Source organism: Meriones unguiculatus, chromosome 6 (genome assembly GCF_030254825.1).
Source record: "Meriones unguiculatus strain TT.TT164.6M chromosome 6, Bangor_MerUng_6.1, whole genome shotgun sequence".
In the NCBI taxonomy this organism is placed as follows: Eukaryota; Metazoa; Chordata; class Mammalia; order Rodentia; family Muridae; genus Meriones; species Meriones unguiculatus.
In genome coordinates, this window is record NC_083354.1 from 101,643,291 (window position 1) to 101,659,655 (window position 16,365).

The following is a 16,365-nucleotide window of genomic DNA, read 5'->3' on the forward strand; positions in this document are numbered from 1 at the left end:
CAGTAGAAAATAATATAGCAGGAGCAGGAGCTGCCTTCAAAACTATATTTTAACGTGGTATTAAAGCTCCCCAGGACCTAGCACTCAGGAAAACAAGAGAAGGGGATAATGAGTTCCAGGCCAGCCTGGGTTGTACAAAAAGACCCCTTTCTCTGGGTTACAGAGAAATCTAAAAGTGTATAATAAAGTTTAAAATTATATTAAAAAACTCCAAAGAAGTTCCAAAAATGTAAAAATAATTTAGTTCCTAATGTGAATTTTTGGAATACCAAGTTCTTATATTGAATTTTGCTATACATATTCCAAAGTAAGGGGGAATGTGGAATGTGGCAGGAATAGAAAAGTGTCCTCTTGGACACTGGAGTTTATCAGTGCACACATCTGTCTTTTTATTTGCTTAGGGTTTTTGAAACTCTGGCTATCCTGAAACTCTTTGTAGATCAGGCTAGCTTCTAACTCACAGAGATCCTCCTGCCCCTGCACTGGGATTAAAGGTATGCACCACCACACCCGACTTCTTATTTATTTTTTTTATTAACTTAAATTTTTCTATAGAGATTTACTTTTGCCATGGAATAAGTGAAAATTTAGAAAGCTCCCCAGCTCAGAGGAATGGAAGCGGAAGAAGCAGCTGTGTGTCTCCAAAGTTAAACAAACCATGTAATTAACTGCGTGAGCTTTCGATATTGGTTAGTTGATGAGCCTTCACTGCTGGCCTTCACTGCTCACCATCCATCGAGATAGTCCGTTACCTAAGCACATCAGTGAGCAGAGATCACCCTTTCTCCAGCTCTGTGAATGAAGAAATGTATTTGTGCCAGTTGAGTGCCTTCTTGAACTGTGATATATTCAAACCATGCATTCAGTCTCACCCAGATTAGATCATGACAAATGTGGCAGGGATGAGAAGATTCCGAACGGGTGTTTGAAATTTACCCAAAGTCCCCGAGCACTTTGCTTTCATAAATGATTACACTCCGCAGCCAGGAAGGCTGCCCTTAATGATGTGATTAGCAGCTTGTGACACGTTCTGCTGTGTGTTCTCACGTGACTGAGGACTCTCAGTGGCACCTCGGGGAGATACATTAGTTCTTTCAGAGCCCTGGGATGGAATTCAGTGAAGTAATTGTCTTCCACTTTAACATCTATAGTAGTAAAGTCTGAAAAGCACTGTGAGACTCACATAACTAAGTTTTCTAGTAGCTGTGCTTTAAACAGTGAAAACAAATACGTTGTGCTAATTCCCTCTGTGTATGGCCCCCGGGATTACACCCAGGCCCTTCCACATGCTGGCCATTGAGCTACACCCCAACCGTGGTAATATTAATTTTAATAATATAATTTGTTTAAAAAAAATCAGTTTTGAAAAAAAAATCATTTCAAAATATTAACACTATTTTATATTCCCTTTCAAATAAATCGTATAAATCTTTGAAATCTGACACCTCCAGAACATCTCAGTTGTACTCAAAAATGTTCAAATCTAGAAAGATCTCCTTATGTGGCAGGCTGGAAGTCAAGCGATGAGTTTTACCATAAACATTTATTTAAGGATCTTGAAGAAGGGAAAGTTTTCTTATGAAAGCCAGCACTTCCTGACATCCATCCGCTGGGCTAAGTGCATGGCACCTGTGAGATCTCATTCAGTTTACGGTGACTGTATGAAGCCAGCCCTCTGCCTGTCTATCTCGCTTGTGAGCACAGTTGGCAGGCTGATTGAGTTTAAGATCACATGAGCAGTAAGTGGCACAGTCCTGATCAGGTTTACCGGACACACCCAGCACAGCCAGTGGAACAGACCTCTTATCAGAGTCGGATGCAACTTTGAAAAAAAAAAAAAGCTTTTTACTGATTCTTCGTTAATTTCACATCATGATCACGAGGAGACAGAGTTAATGGGGGGGGTTGAAAATTAGAGAAAATGGAAATATGACTCACCCATCTCATGTCCCCACAAGTCAGGAATTCAGATGTTTGGTTGGTTTAGTCCTTGCTGGAGGTTTCAGTCACAGCTCAGCAGAGGAGTCACCACCAAAAGGAAGCCCACATACATAGATGTCACTCTGGGCCCTGTCAGTGCCAGCTTGTCATGGAGCTGCTTTTGTGGCCTCTTGGCATGGTTGCCACTTTCCCTCAGAACCAGGAACCCATTCAAACAAAGCAGAAGCTCCAAGGACTTTGGTGATGTCCAAAGTGACACACGGGACCCAGATACACATGGATGTGACCCAGTTGCAAGCACTGCAAAGCACATGGCACCAACCTATATGGACACAGACACATATACACAGGGACCCACAGAGTACACGCTATGGAAAGAAACTCAACAATTTGTCACATACGCTCTGCTGCTCTTTTTCATCATGTGATGTGTATCCGACATATGGAAAGTAGTGATGATTGAAATTCATAAGACAATCTTCAGGTGTTGAAACCATCCAAGTATGTTTTACTGTCCCTGGCACCTTTATGACATCTTTGGGTTAAACACATCCTTCTGTCGCCCAGGCCTTTGAAACCTGTGCAGGTAGCATGGTATTTGTGAATTCGCGTTGCTGGATACTCTACTCCTTAGACCTGCTGTGTCAGCAGAAGCTAGACTTGATGGCTCTTCCGTTTATAAAAGCAGAGACCTTTCCTTTCACTGTTTTTAAATGAAACCACTTTTATTATTTCCTTGTTTACTTGCTTACTTGTTGTGTATGCTCGTGCGGGTGTGCGGTGCTCATGAGACTGTCAGGACATCCTGTGGGAGGCAGTTCTTCTCCCCGTGTGGCTTCCCATGATTGAACCCAGGTTGCCAGACGTGTCGGCAAGCGTCTTTACCTGATGAGCCATCTTGCTGGCCCTAAATGGAAGTAGAGGTTCTTATGGACAGCCCCCTAGATGTTGGTGTGGGTTGTGAAACAGTGGGTACTGTCTGTAGAGATAAACATGGCTGTTCTTTACAACGGTAGACATCATACTTCATACTGGTTTCTTCAAAGTTTAATCAGAACTTGAGCACATGAGATACACATGTCACACCCTTTGTTTCCCAGTGTGTAAGACACACTGCTCTTCGTTGGAGTCATTTCTTCTCTTTAGAGCTCTCTCCGTGATTTACTGTGCCAACACAAGGCTCAGAATCAATGCTGTTTGCAGGGGAGAACTCTCACTGTCGTTAGAGGAAAAAAACAGATGTCTTAGAAATTTAAATGTGTTATTGCTGGTGATATTTTTTGTTTTATCCCCTCAGACCACAATGAACTAAATCTACAGCCATTTCCTAAGATTGTTCAGCCAAAGCAACATGAGATAGAGACATGGGGTATTCAAATAACATTTTCTGCATACTTAGTTGTTTCTGCCTGCAACAGTGAGAGAGGAAATCATTTCACAGGATTTGCACTTTTTAATCTAGTTCATTGCCGTGAAACTGGCACTCCTTTCTGGGTACCACCAAAGCGTGACCTGTGGTCTAGTTTGTACCTAGCATTTGTGTCGTTAATATCAAAGTGTCTTGTCAGTCTGTTTAAAGGTGTTAGAACTGAGCATGCAAGCTGGACATGGTGACAGGGTACAGTCCAAGCACTCTATCTAGTTCAAGGCAGCCTGAGCTTCACGACAGGACTCTGTTGAAAAATACTAAGAGCTGGATGGGCTGGAGAGGTGCTTCAGCAGTTAAGAGGACCTGAGGACTCCAGTTCAGTTCCCAGCACCCATATCAGACGGCTCAAAATCACCTGTATCCCCAGGGGATTCAATGTCCCTGTGGCCACCGTACACACAAAGGCACATAATTAAAAAAAGCATTCTCAAAAAAAAATTATTTTTTCAAAAACAAGAAAAATACTAAGAGCCAGAATATAGGTCAGTTTTAGAGTACTTGCCTAATGTGCAAATCTCTGGACTTGATTGCTGTTACTTAAAAAAAAAAAAAAAACAAAACAAAACACTAATTTTATAGAGAGAGCACAGGAATGATTTTATTCTCCTACGTGTTACGATCATGATGTGTGTCCTCACCACAGGCCCAAAGTAATAGAATCAACCAATCCTGGACTACATATCCTGCATTTAGCCTTTCTCTATCTAGGAGGTTCTCTGTAGAGGGCCTGCCTGGTACATGAGGATTCCAGGAGCAATCAAATGCTATTCTCCATGGCTAAGATCGTGTTATACCAGACAGCTTTAATGAAATCTCACATGTGGAAGACAGTCTGTCTCCAAATGGTATTCCTCCGAGCTGGGATCACACGCCCCTGATCGTCAACGCCAGGGCTGAGCCAACAGAAGGGCGGCCACTTGCACCAGACTACACATCCGCAGTTTGTGACCAGGGCTGGAACTGATAAGCTACAGAGAGACTGGCTTCGGGGAGACTGTGGTGATGGGCAGTCTTCAGGATGAGCACAGAGGGTTGATGAGCACTGCGATGAACCCGAGCCACCCTGTGTGAATTGGGATTCACACAGATGCTGGGTTTAGATGCATACAAATGTTTGAGGTCCCAGCATTCTTGGTCCCCAGCTCCCCTCCACTTTTGGGTACCACACACTAGGCTGGAACTGCTCAGTGTCTGGTTGGAGTTTCCCAGTGGTGCGAAGAGGGTATATTATCTGTCACCCATTTTCCTGAAGCCACCCAATTTCTGAGCTTGTGCCCAAACCCAAATCCTCCATCCCTGATGTGTTTCTCCATTCTTTCTCCTCCTGCTTACTCTTGTCATCCACTCTTTCTCTTCATGTCCACCCTCACTTTCCCTTCCTTTGTTCTCTTTCCTTTTTTGCCAAAGGCCCTCTGGGGCTTAGACAAAGGCATTTGAAGCAGTAAGGAAGGGAGCGTTGGAAACTGTAGGCAGTTTCAGTTTGGTGCCTCGTCTTTCTTCAAGTATTTCACAAGGTGATCTCTGTTCGTGCAAAGGAGAACGAAGACCTTGTTCCTTAGAGCTGTGGCAGCTGCTCTAACCATATGCTCTCATTAGCTAATATATGTGTCCCTTTGATATTCCCATTGTTTATGAGAAAGCTGGGATTCAAGATGATTACTAACATCCCCAACTTAAAGCAGATAGGGCTGTAGTGTAGACAGATTACTTTACTGTAATCTCAGCCATGGCGATAGATCTGGAGACAAATCAAACAGTGAGATGCCTTTTTGGACACCGAGGGCTGGGTGCACAGCACTGTAACAATTGCCTATTGCATGCAGAGCCCCCAGCTCACTGAAAACCAACAACCAAACAGGAACATGGTAACTGCAGATCTACTGAGTCCCAAAGCCCTGTGTGTATTGTCACAGCGGGTTGCCTGGGAAATAAGCTGCCTTGGGGGCAAACCCCAGATTCCCCCAGTCTCCCCTGGCCTTTAAGCCAGTTACTTCTCTGATTATTTTTATTTTTATTATTTTATTTTATTTTTCTCATTTGAGACAGGGTCCCACTCTGTACCCTTCTCTGACATGGGACTCACAAAGATTCACCTGCCTCTGATGGGAATAAAAGCGAACACCACCATACCTAGCTTGGTTGCGTTTGTCTATAAACTAGGATAATTGACAACTATAACATGAGACATTTATTGTTAAATGGTTGCACCGTGTGAAATCTCTGGCTCATAGTCAGCCCTTAGGAACTATTGCTCGCACAGCCCGTTCTCACCACAGTGTCTGGGGAGGTGAGAAATACTGGCCACAAAGCTGCTCTCGCTTTCATGATCTGTGAATTCATGATCAAACGGCCTTTAGGCCACCTTTTCCGCCTTTTTTATTGTTTTCTTTGAGACACGGTCTTACCAAGGCGGCCCAAAACTTAAAGCAGTGTTCCTGCCTCAAGCTCCTCCAGCGCTGGAATTACAGACATGTGCCCCTGGCATCACTGACGCGTGCCACTCTGTCTAGCTTCTTTTCTGTTATCTGAGCTGTCAGTAAACAGTGCGCACATCCTTCAGAGTGTGTGGCCCACCGAACACTGCGCAGTGACTCATGGTTGGGAGCTGTTAGCAGTGAAATTGGCTTTATGTCCTGTCTAAAAGTACATACATGTGTGAAGCTGGCAGTGCTCCATCTTAGCCTTATAAGAGGATCAAATTAGATCATATCTGTTCAGCATTTAGCATAGTTCCCAGCTTAAAGCAAAAGCTAAATGAGGGCCGAGGATATAGCTCAGTTGAGTTCTATTCGGTGGCCATACCTGTAATCCCAGCACTAGAGAGAGAGAGGTGGAGATGGGAGAAGGATTTCAAGGTCATCGGCTGTCACACAGAAAGTTTGAGGCCAGCCTGGGGTCCACAGAGGCCCCTGTTTCCAAACAAAGGAAATGGAAATAGATAATGATTAATAGTACTATTTCCTAATACAGTTGTTGTGGTACTTTTTTATACTCTTGGGCTAAAAATCTTTGAAGAAATGCCTTCGTTAGCCTGTGGCTTTGAAGAGGGCTTTTTCCTGAGCCTGTAAATACAGCAGTTGTGACTTGCTTACTGATAAGCTGGGAGCTGATAGTAAGGCAGGCAAAGTATCCCGAAACACACCGAAATAAAATGCCATTTCCCTAGGAACAGCTAGAAATACTGATGCTAATTTTTCCTGTGCTCAGGAAAAGCGAGAGCGCTGCGGCTGCACAGTGGGCTGGAGAGAGCTCTCCAGAAACATGATGTCATCCTAATCTGCACTGCCAAGGGATGAGCTCATCCGGGCGGAGTCTCTCAGGGCTGCAGCTGTGCCAGGTCCTCACTTGTGTGATGTTCGTCCTACAGGCTCGATCACCCTCCCTAACCCATACCCACCCCCTGCCTGCCAGTGCTAAGCAAGAGGCACTGAAGAATGAATTATTTAAGACCCAAGGTGAACTCCTGCAGAAGATAACCAGTCTGCAGAAGGCGCACACAAAAATCGAGCTGCGTGGTCTTATGTTGTTTAAAGAGAAAGAGTAAAGCAGTTGTAGAACGGCTGTTAAGTCAGAGGACAATTCTGTTTTTCTCTTTGCTTTATCTTTGTCTGGGAGCAGTCTTTCCCCCTTCCGTGTAAATAATCTGACTGGGTCCGTGTTGGTTCTGAGCCCACACAGGTCTGACCCTGAGCTGCACGGCTATTGCAGAGACAGCCAAGCAGCCTCCCACAGTTTTCGTGTTACACACTGTGCTGACCTTGGTTTGTGTTGTTGTCATCGTGCTTGGCCGTGTAGATCACCACGGGAGTCAGTGTACTATCTGTGGCCGTAAAAACTCTGTCACCTCTGCAGACCTTGGTTTCTCCATCTGTGAAGTGGGGTAATGCTTCCAAGACGAGATCAAAAGTGATTGTGAGCATTGAGTGAATGTTGCGTGGCCGTCAGCAGAGTGCCTGTCCACAGACTGTCCCAAAGCTACTCGTGATCATTAATCAAACGCCCGTATCCTCAGCCGTTAGGGGCGGGACTAAAAGGAGAACGCAAAGGTATCGTATGGTATACTTTCAAGGAAACTATTTACACATAAGAAAGTCTGTGTTGTTTTAGATCTCATGGATGTTTTAAACATACACTGAAGTAGACCCACAGACCAAACCCCCACACCCACCATCCTGCTGGAACAGTTATCAACTTCTGGCAGCTCTTTTCATCTACTTCCTTTTTTTTTTTAAGTGCAGTATTTTAAGAGCTGTTCCCAGACATTTTATCATTGTTCCCATAATACTTGAGTATGTTCTGCCAAAGAAAAACAGGCTTAGCCCCTGTTATGGTGACTCCCCAGCACTGAAATGGGTTCCCAGTATTTTCTGTTCTGATGATCCCCAGCACTGAAATGAGTCCACACTGTCATCTTTTATGACACACCCTCATATTGAAATGGGTCCCTACTATCATCTACCCTCACACTGAAATGGGCCCAAATCATTATCTACTGTCCATTACATCTTCAAACTTCCCCAGTTGCTCAAAAATATTTTTTAATAAGCTTTGCAAAATGATCATAGATAGAAAATATTCCTCAATGCTTAAACTTTATAAAAGTGATTTGCAAACAGATGTCATTTGAATTCTTGCTTTTTTCAGAGATGAATATCAGAATGATTAGAATATGTTTTTATTTATGTAAAATTGCTGATTTGCTTTTGTCATTGTTTATCTGAATGATTGTTTTAAAGCAAAAAGTTTCACTAAGATAATGAATAAGTAATATGGATATTATTACGTAATGTTTAGTGTTACCAGTAGTTATCTTTGCTTAAGGGTAAACATTCAATCTAGTTTTTAGAAACTGTATTTCTTTATTCTTAAGGGGACATCCCTGTAAGACTCCAGGTGTAGTCACAGGGCCTGTGAGCAGAATTAACTGTGAGGCCCCAGAGAGATGGGCGTTAGGGCTCTGAAACCGTATACAAGCACTCTGTAAATGGCACTGCCTCTTTAATTGTTGAATGTAAGTTTTCAGGATGACATCATACTTCTTCTGTGACAAATGAAGGTCATTCAGAAGCCAGCCTCTCTGATGAGGCGTTCTGATCCGTTTCCTGACACTGTCTCCTGTAATAACAACCGCCGCCCCGACTCCCGCGCACCCTGACTTCAGCCACACTGCCCCGTTCTCTTGATTGACTGCCCCTGCCGTCCAGTTCTTCTGTACACTTAAAGTGATTCTGCTGAATTTCTAAACAAAAGTGCAGAAGGTGGCCGGGCACGGAGGCACACTACTGTAAACCCCGTACTTGGGAGGTGGAGGAAGGAGGTGAGGAGGTACAGGAATTCACACACACACACACACACACACACACACACAAATCTCATATAAACAGTGATTATAAATTTGTTCCAGATACCACATGGACCTTTGAGTCACACTGCCACTGTGAACCACAGACACCACCATTTTATCCCAGAGCCTTGGGATCTAGCATTTGCACAGGAGTAAAGATGGGTTCTTAAAGGGCTCTCCCAACTGTGCTTAGAAATGTGCATTTCAGTGATAAACCGTGGGGGGTGGAGAGGTCCAAGGGAAATTCCTCAGGCCTGGGGTGGCACGATTGCCCTTGGCTTCTGAAGGGACTGTACTCGCCATGTTGTAGTGTGTGTAGTAGCTGTCTAGGGTGAGGGAAGGGATACTTCTCCCATAAAGAGGCTAGGCCTTCAGGAGGCAGTATCCATTAAAGACGATAAAATTTCAAAATGCAGCAAAGACTAGGTAATTTCTGAAACAATCAGTTGGGCTTTGGGTTGGCCGTATGGACGAAGTAAAGCTGAGGAACAAACCTCGATGTTTCTTTAGCTGCTTCCTTGGCTTCTGTAAAACTCGTGAATGAAGGTCGTCACTAATGGCACTTTTAACAGGTGTGGACAACAAAGAGAGTTGGGCCAGTCGTGAGAGAGTATTCAGAGTTAAGGCCAGCCTCTTCAGGGTGGCTCTCTTTTTGTCTTTACTTGTTTAAAGACAACCCTGCTCCTTCCTGGAGGCTTGGGTTGCTCTTGGAAAGTCTAAAAGCTGATTAGGACCCGTGTGTGAACCGCTGCCAAACAACATTTCTACTGTTAACAACCAGAGAAAGGTCTTGTGAAGTGTGACAACAGCGATGACTCAGTCATCAGCCTTTCTCTAAACGTGGGGCCCATATTTTTTATTTTCCTCAAAATCTCTATTGTACTCCCCAACCCTTGCTCTGAGCCCTGGCCTTACTCTGTTGTCCACTGTGGCCTAAAACTAGCCTAGGCTAGCCCCAGCTTTGTGGCAGCCCATGTATCTCAGCCTCTTAAGTGGGAGAATTACAGGCCTGAGGTAGACACAGATAGGTTGCCGGTGCTTGCTTTTCAGTTAGACTAGCACAATCCTGATGCCCCAGGTCCCAGTGAAAAGACCACCTCAAAAAAAAAAAAAAAAAAAAAGGCAAATGGATAGCCCGCACACACGCACACGGATATACTAGCACCGTGGACACACGTGCCCACACACACACAAAACAGGAAAAGCCAATATAGTTAACATTCCGATGGTTTTTAAAAAGCTTTGTTCGTGAGCTGATCAGCTAATTAAACTGGCCAAGCAAACGTGTACTGGACTACATAATTTAAAAAATAGTAGCTTTAGAAACTCTGAGCCAGGAAGGATGTCTGGACTATATTTTATTCTCCAAAATTTGCTTGACTGTTTTGGTTACAAAGGCATAGTAAGTCATTTTATACATTGTGAAAATGTATATTGAAAAGCCTTTAAGCAAATCCAAGCAGGTTTTGTACCAATTAAAATTTCTGCTCATGGAAAACAACTCTCAGGATACCTCTAAATAGACCTCAGACTGGTGCTGGGCATGGCGGTGCACGCCTTCGATCCCAGCGTTTGGGAGACAGAGGCCGGCAGATCTCTGAGTTTGAGGGCAGCCCACTCTACATACCAAGTTCCAGGACAGCCAAGACTACATAGAGAGACCCTTTCCCAAAACAACAACAAAACCAAGATAAAGAGACATTATATAAATATCAATTAAAAATTTTTTATGTATATAGCTGTTTTTTGGTTTTTCTTTTCTTTCTGTTTTTGTTTATCGAGACAGGGTTTCTCTGTGTAGCCTTGGCTGTCTTGGAACTCTCACTGTAGACCAGGCTGGCCTCAAACTCACAGAGATCTTCCTGCCTCTGCCTCCCGAGTGCTGGAGTTAAAAGTGTGTGCCACCACCGCCTGTCTGTATGTAGGTATTCTGCTTGCATGTATGTCTGTGCACAACCTGCATGCCTGGTGCCCACAGAGGCCACAAAAAGACATCGGATTCCCCCGGAGTCGGTACTGGGACTCTAATTTGAATACTCCGTAAGGGCAGCCTTTGCTCTTAACTGCCTAGCCATCTCTCTAGCAATATCAGTTTGCTTTAATTAAAGCCCTGTGCAACTTCTCGTGTAGATCATGTGTCCACACATCTCAGCCCAGCCCTCCACACCTTCCACAGTTTTCTCTTGTCATTCAGCATGGCTCAGGCAGGCGGACTATGATCATCCTTGCCCTTTTTCCTCTCTATGTAAAGAAAGCAAATCAAAGCAGCCTTCCCCCATCGTTAAACTGAGCACGCCATTCGCATGCCATTCCTAAGCACACACACCTATTTCAGGACTTAATGTTACAGCGGCCCGTCTCTGTTAGTGCAGCCAGTACAGACGTGAACTTGAGCTGTGCGTGGAAGGAGAGTGATGAACGCACGCTCCTGGGACCCTGAAAGAGGACGCCCACCCCGGTGTGCTGAATGAAGGAGGAGGGTGGTGACCACATCGGGTTCCTGGGCATCTGGGGTGTGTGCAGGCCTAAGGCCTTGTGATGAGCCAGGGAAGACGCCACTGTGTTGCTTGACCTCTGGTTGGTTGGTTGGTTGGTTGGTTGATTGGCTTCTTGACTACCCATGGGTGGATTGGCATTAACCGGCAGGCAGTTGCTGGTTCCCCTTCTGGGAGGGTGTGGCAGACTCCTAGGCTGGTGTTTGTTTGTTTGTTTTTATATTTCCCCTTTCATTGAAAATATATCCTTTTCTCACATACTATTTCCTGGGTAGAGTTCCCCCTCTCTCTACTTCTCCCAGTTCCTCTATTTCTGTCAGGAACCATTTCTTTCTGTCTCTCATTAAAAAAGAACAGGCTTCTAATGGGTATATATAATATATATAGTAGATATAATAAAAATAAAATATAATATAAAGCAAAAACGAACACACTGGAGTAGGACAAGACAGGCAAACAGAAGGAAAAGAGCGTAAGAGGAGGCAAGAGAGAGCCACTCAGGAATCCCATACAAACACTAAACTGGAAGCCTTACTATATCTGCAGAGGGCCTGGTACAGACCTGAGCAGGCCCTGTGCACGCCACTTCAGTCTCCGTGAGTGGATATGAGCTGTGCTCACGTTCACTTACACGGCCTCGTTTCCTTGGTGTCCTCCCTCCCCTCAGGTTCTTACATTTATTACACTTCCTCTTCCTGGGGGCTCCCTGACCCCTGAGGAGAGGGATTTGCTGAAGACAACCCATTTAAGGCTTAGTGTCCTGAGGTCTGACTGTCTTCATAATGTCTGGCTGTGGGTCTCTGTATTTCTTCCCATCTGCTGCAAGAGGAAGCTGAGCAAGGGACTGAACTATGGGTATCACGAAATACTATCAAGAGTCATCTTATTGCTACGTTATTATTAATAATAATGATTTATTATTTCTTTTTGGAACAGTAGTATTTGGGTTGACCCGAGGTCCCTGGACCGTCCAGTTTCAGGTTCTTGGTCACCCAGGCATTGCTGGGTTTCGGTTCCATCTTGTGGAGGTGAGCCGTGAGTTGAATCAGATGCTGGCTGGTTGGTTTTCCCACAGGCCACCATTGCACTGGAATAGCTTACAGGTGCTGTGTATCTTTTCCTTTTAGAAAAGGAAGTGAGGACTGTGGAAATCTAGAGCTCTTCCTGGTTTTCTCTGCTTTAGTCTTAGTGGGGAAGGAACATAGCTTTCTGTTGTTCTTTCGTTCTCTAGGGCTTTGGCAGCTCTTGATGCAGCCTGCAATAGCTTGGAAGGGAAAGGAAGTGAGAGGCCCTAGATCCGTGCCCTCCATGACGGCACACTCTGCTTCCTCAGTGTGAAGTCACCAACTCAGAACATTCCGATTAATGCATCAGGCAGTTTTAGAAACTATTACATCACTTAGTCATGAAAATTTACCTCATATTATTGTAGCATTGCCCATTTGTAAACACTGTGGAGTCTGAAGTTCACAAGTTCTCCAATTAGCCATGACCTTGGCTGGGGAACTTGGAGAAGAGTCGGAAGGAGGAAAGAGGAGAGGTGACCTCCAGTGGAGTGTAGCACAGAAATACAAAGCACAGTACAAGGGACGTGGTCATCAGTTGGTATTCCAGGAGATGCTCTGGGCACTGGAGACACGGGCATCTCCAGAAGGAGCAGACAGTGGCTCCCTGAGAAATGTATGGAACTAACATTGAATTTAAATTCTGGCTTTGCTACTTCATAGCTCTGTGAGTTGGCCAAATTAACATCTTTAAAGCCAGTGGCTTTTCTCTGCCACTCCTGTGAAAACTAAATGAGACGTGTATAGAGTAACAGGCCAAGCACTGCTTTCCGTCAGCCTTGGGTCTTTCCATTTCAGATAAGCTAAATGATGTCCTGAGGGTACACACATGGCTGTGTGAAACCAGGCCCAGGGTGGAGAGCAAATTCAGGTCTGTCTCGAGAGCACCCTTTCTCATTGCTTAATAGCCTCCTGCCACGGCAGCTGCGGCCCGCGTTCTTCCAGCCCACAGCTCCCAACACATTTCCTAAGAACCCAAGGACATAACCACAAAGTAGCTGAAATCCTCCTTGGCAAGGAAGATTGGTAGGAACAGGAATCTCTTCTGAGCCTGCATGACAGGCCCCAAGTCTGTTATTTTACCAGAAGAGAATGTTAACGCTTTGTCCTAGCTCTTTTTGCTAATTGACCTGTGTCACATTTGAAGAGAGTAACCTGCCATTATCAGCCTGTGACTAATAGTTATTTGGGCACTGCTCAGTGCTTATTGTTACTTTGATTTTGCTGGAAGCGCGTCGGGAAGCTTGTCAACCCCTTTTGATGCCCTCACAGGAAGCACAGAAAGTAGACTGGGATAAACATGCTGTCACCGACTAATGACCTCCACTGGGGATTTTACACCTCAGTAAATTATTACCCAGCTGTAACCAGCAAAAATCTATAGAGTGCTCATGCTATGCAGGAAATGGACAAAGTAACTAGAGAACAAAGATGTAGGCAGTGTGTCTCTACCCACCGTAAGTTTGCAGTTGGGGAAGCAGGCCACTCATGTACAAGGAAAGCCAGGGAAGCGATCGTATAAAACTACACAAGGTTCTATTGGTTAGCCATGGGCACAGCTGCGTTGGGTCTCAGAACACCCCAGACCTAGTAGATTAAAGCAAGACTTGTGTCTTGTTCTCATGCAGGCTAGTTGTAGGTCAGCTGATCTAGACTGGACCTGGCAGGCCAGGCCCTCATACTACAGGCTGGAGTTTAGGTTTCCATCATATGACTGACGTGCGCCTCATATCAGCAAGCAAGTCAAGGCGTGTTCTCCCCACAATGGTACAGAAGTGCAAGCTAAGCAAACACCCCCGCTATGTTCCCCAAGGCCAGAGCCCAGGACAGCAGCCTCCTGATCGCATCTGCCTCGTTTCACTGTCAAAGGCAACAACAGCATAGTGGGGGCGAGCCTCTACTTCTAAAGGGAGACACTAAAATTCCAACAGAGGAAGGTCCTGTACACAAAGTATGGTACCAGAGAGTCAAGTAGTGATATCAGCAGATCTCAGAATGCTGGGAGGCATAATATAGAGAGGTGGGGGAGTCTGGTAGCTCCTGGAGAACACGGTATTTGAAATAACCTTGAATGATCACAGTAAAACAAGCTACAAAGAAAATCCCAAACAATACCTCCATGAGGCAGTGGAAGACCCCACTAGGTTTGAGGGACTGAGGCCCTTGAACTAGGGATCTTTGAAAGAGGGAAACAAAGGTCAGGAAGACATATGCAAGCAGGTTATCTGATGGTTTGTTGATTGCTTTGAGACTATCCTAGGAAAATGCGCACTTGAACACTTATATGTAGGCAAAACCCCATTGGTAAGCGAGAGGAAACAGTCTGTGAACGCCACTTCATTTCCTGGGTAATATGGAGTCATCAAAGTCCTCTGGTTTAGAAATGGAGAAATGATGAAAATGAAATCTTAGCACTGTCTCAGAGGAGATAGCTTGAAGAGTGAGTAAGAGGTAAAAAAAAAAAAAATTAGGAGTTCGAGTGTCAACCAGACAGCCATTAACTATTTCAACAGGAAGGCTGCCTCAAAGAGGAACCACAGAAGGCAGGGAAAAGATGAGGAGGACAGACCTGACTGGCAAAGAGGAAGGAGGAGGGCCCAGGAGATCTGAATACTTTATCAGGTCCCAATGCCCAAGGAAGTAGGCATCCCTGCTTTCAGTTATAGTTGATGAAACTGAAATCGAGAGCATAATCCTTACCCAGCCTTGTACATTGCAGGGACCCTGTCCGCTCCTCCCTGCTCAGGAACCCTCTCACAAGTATGACTCTGGTTTTCTCTGTCTATGGTGCCTTGTAGAAAGAGATGAAATATTGATGCGATTAGCACTTCTGGGTGCACTAGCGGTGTCATGAGGGTGCCTTGAGCTCACCATGAGGAGTCTTGGACTTGCTCTGATTGCGACACCTACAGAACGATGGGTACAGTGTCACTAAACTCCAGACATTTCCCACATACGTTTCCATGCCAAGAATGTTCTCCATTAGCTACCATGTCAGAAAGGCTTTAAACACTGGTGCTATTTTAGGAGTACAGGGTGCCTCTGAAGTTCAGAACTGAAAGTGTGGGAAAGCTCGAGCAGTATTTTAATTGGCCTTTCTTAGTTTTCCCTAAGGCAGATAAACCAAACGAGCAGGAGCAGCTGATGACGAAGACCAAGTAACAGATCTTGTTGGTCCTCCCATCACACACCTTCCATGTGGGATCTAATGTAAAGCGGCTTCAGCGCATTGAGGCAGATAAACACTGTAATGTCAGCGTGAACAGATTTCTAGAGTTTTTGTTTCAGACGTTAGGAATCAGACGTTGGCAATCCTAAAGATACTGAATAGAGACCAGTGCCCCAAGTCTAGCTGCTTTTGCTTGAAATTGCTAGCTTATGGATAAAAGGAGTTAACGACTCGAAACCCTTTATCAGATGCCTTTGGGGCATGTGTTTAATGTGCCTCTTGGTCTGTACCTGGCCCCATAGGTTCCTGGGTGCTATGCCTTTAGGTCAGTTTTAGGAAAGGAGGGGGCTTCCCGGATGCTGTGTGCAGCTCAGGGAGGATGTCTTTGGGTGACCCAGGGTTAAGGGGACTAAGGTTTCTTTTGTATTCATTTTTTTACATATGACCTGATGTCTCGAAAACTCATAAGGAGAAAGAGGTGCATTTGAAAGCAGTCGCTTGAGAGAGAGAGACGTGCTCTTTTGGGCTGCTGTTGGAGAGGATCTGAAAAGGATCTTTGCAGGAAAGCACCAGGGCCTTTGAAGTTAAAGCCTTGCATACTTACAGGTCACATGACTGGGTTTAATGCTCCTCATCCTCCCCTTGTAGCAATAAGGAAGCATGAAAGTGGACTCGATGGAGTCCCTTTCAGAAGCTCCACGTCTCTAGTCGTGTGAGGTTCACTGAGAGTTCACTCACTCACTCACCCACTCCATAGTTCCAGTCAGAGACTCCTGAGGAGCTTTTGAAACATCAATGCCCTGGCCCTACCCCTCAAGACTCAAATACTTAATGAGTCTCAGGTGGAGTTTCCCCCATGGGGGGTTCTTGCCATGCAGAAAGCTTTGAAGAATGAGAGACTCAACAATCTAACAGGCCAGGCA

General features: G+C 45.0%; 1 protein-coding gene across 1 annotated transcript in view; it reads left to right on the top strand.

Annotated features, from left to right (window-relative positions):
- The window catches only part of Znf704 (zinc finger protein 704), a 183,253-nt gene that overhangs the window by 96,670 nt on the left and 70,218 nt on the right, over positions 1 to 16,365 (top strand). The gene's annotated exons all lie outside the window — the stretch shown is intronic.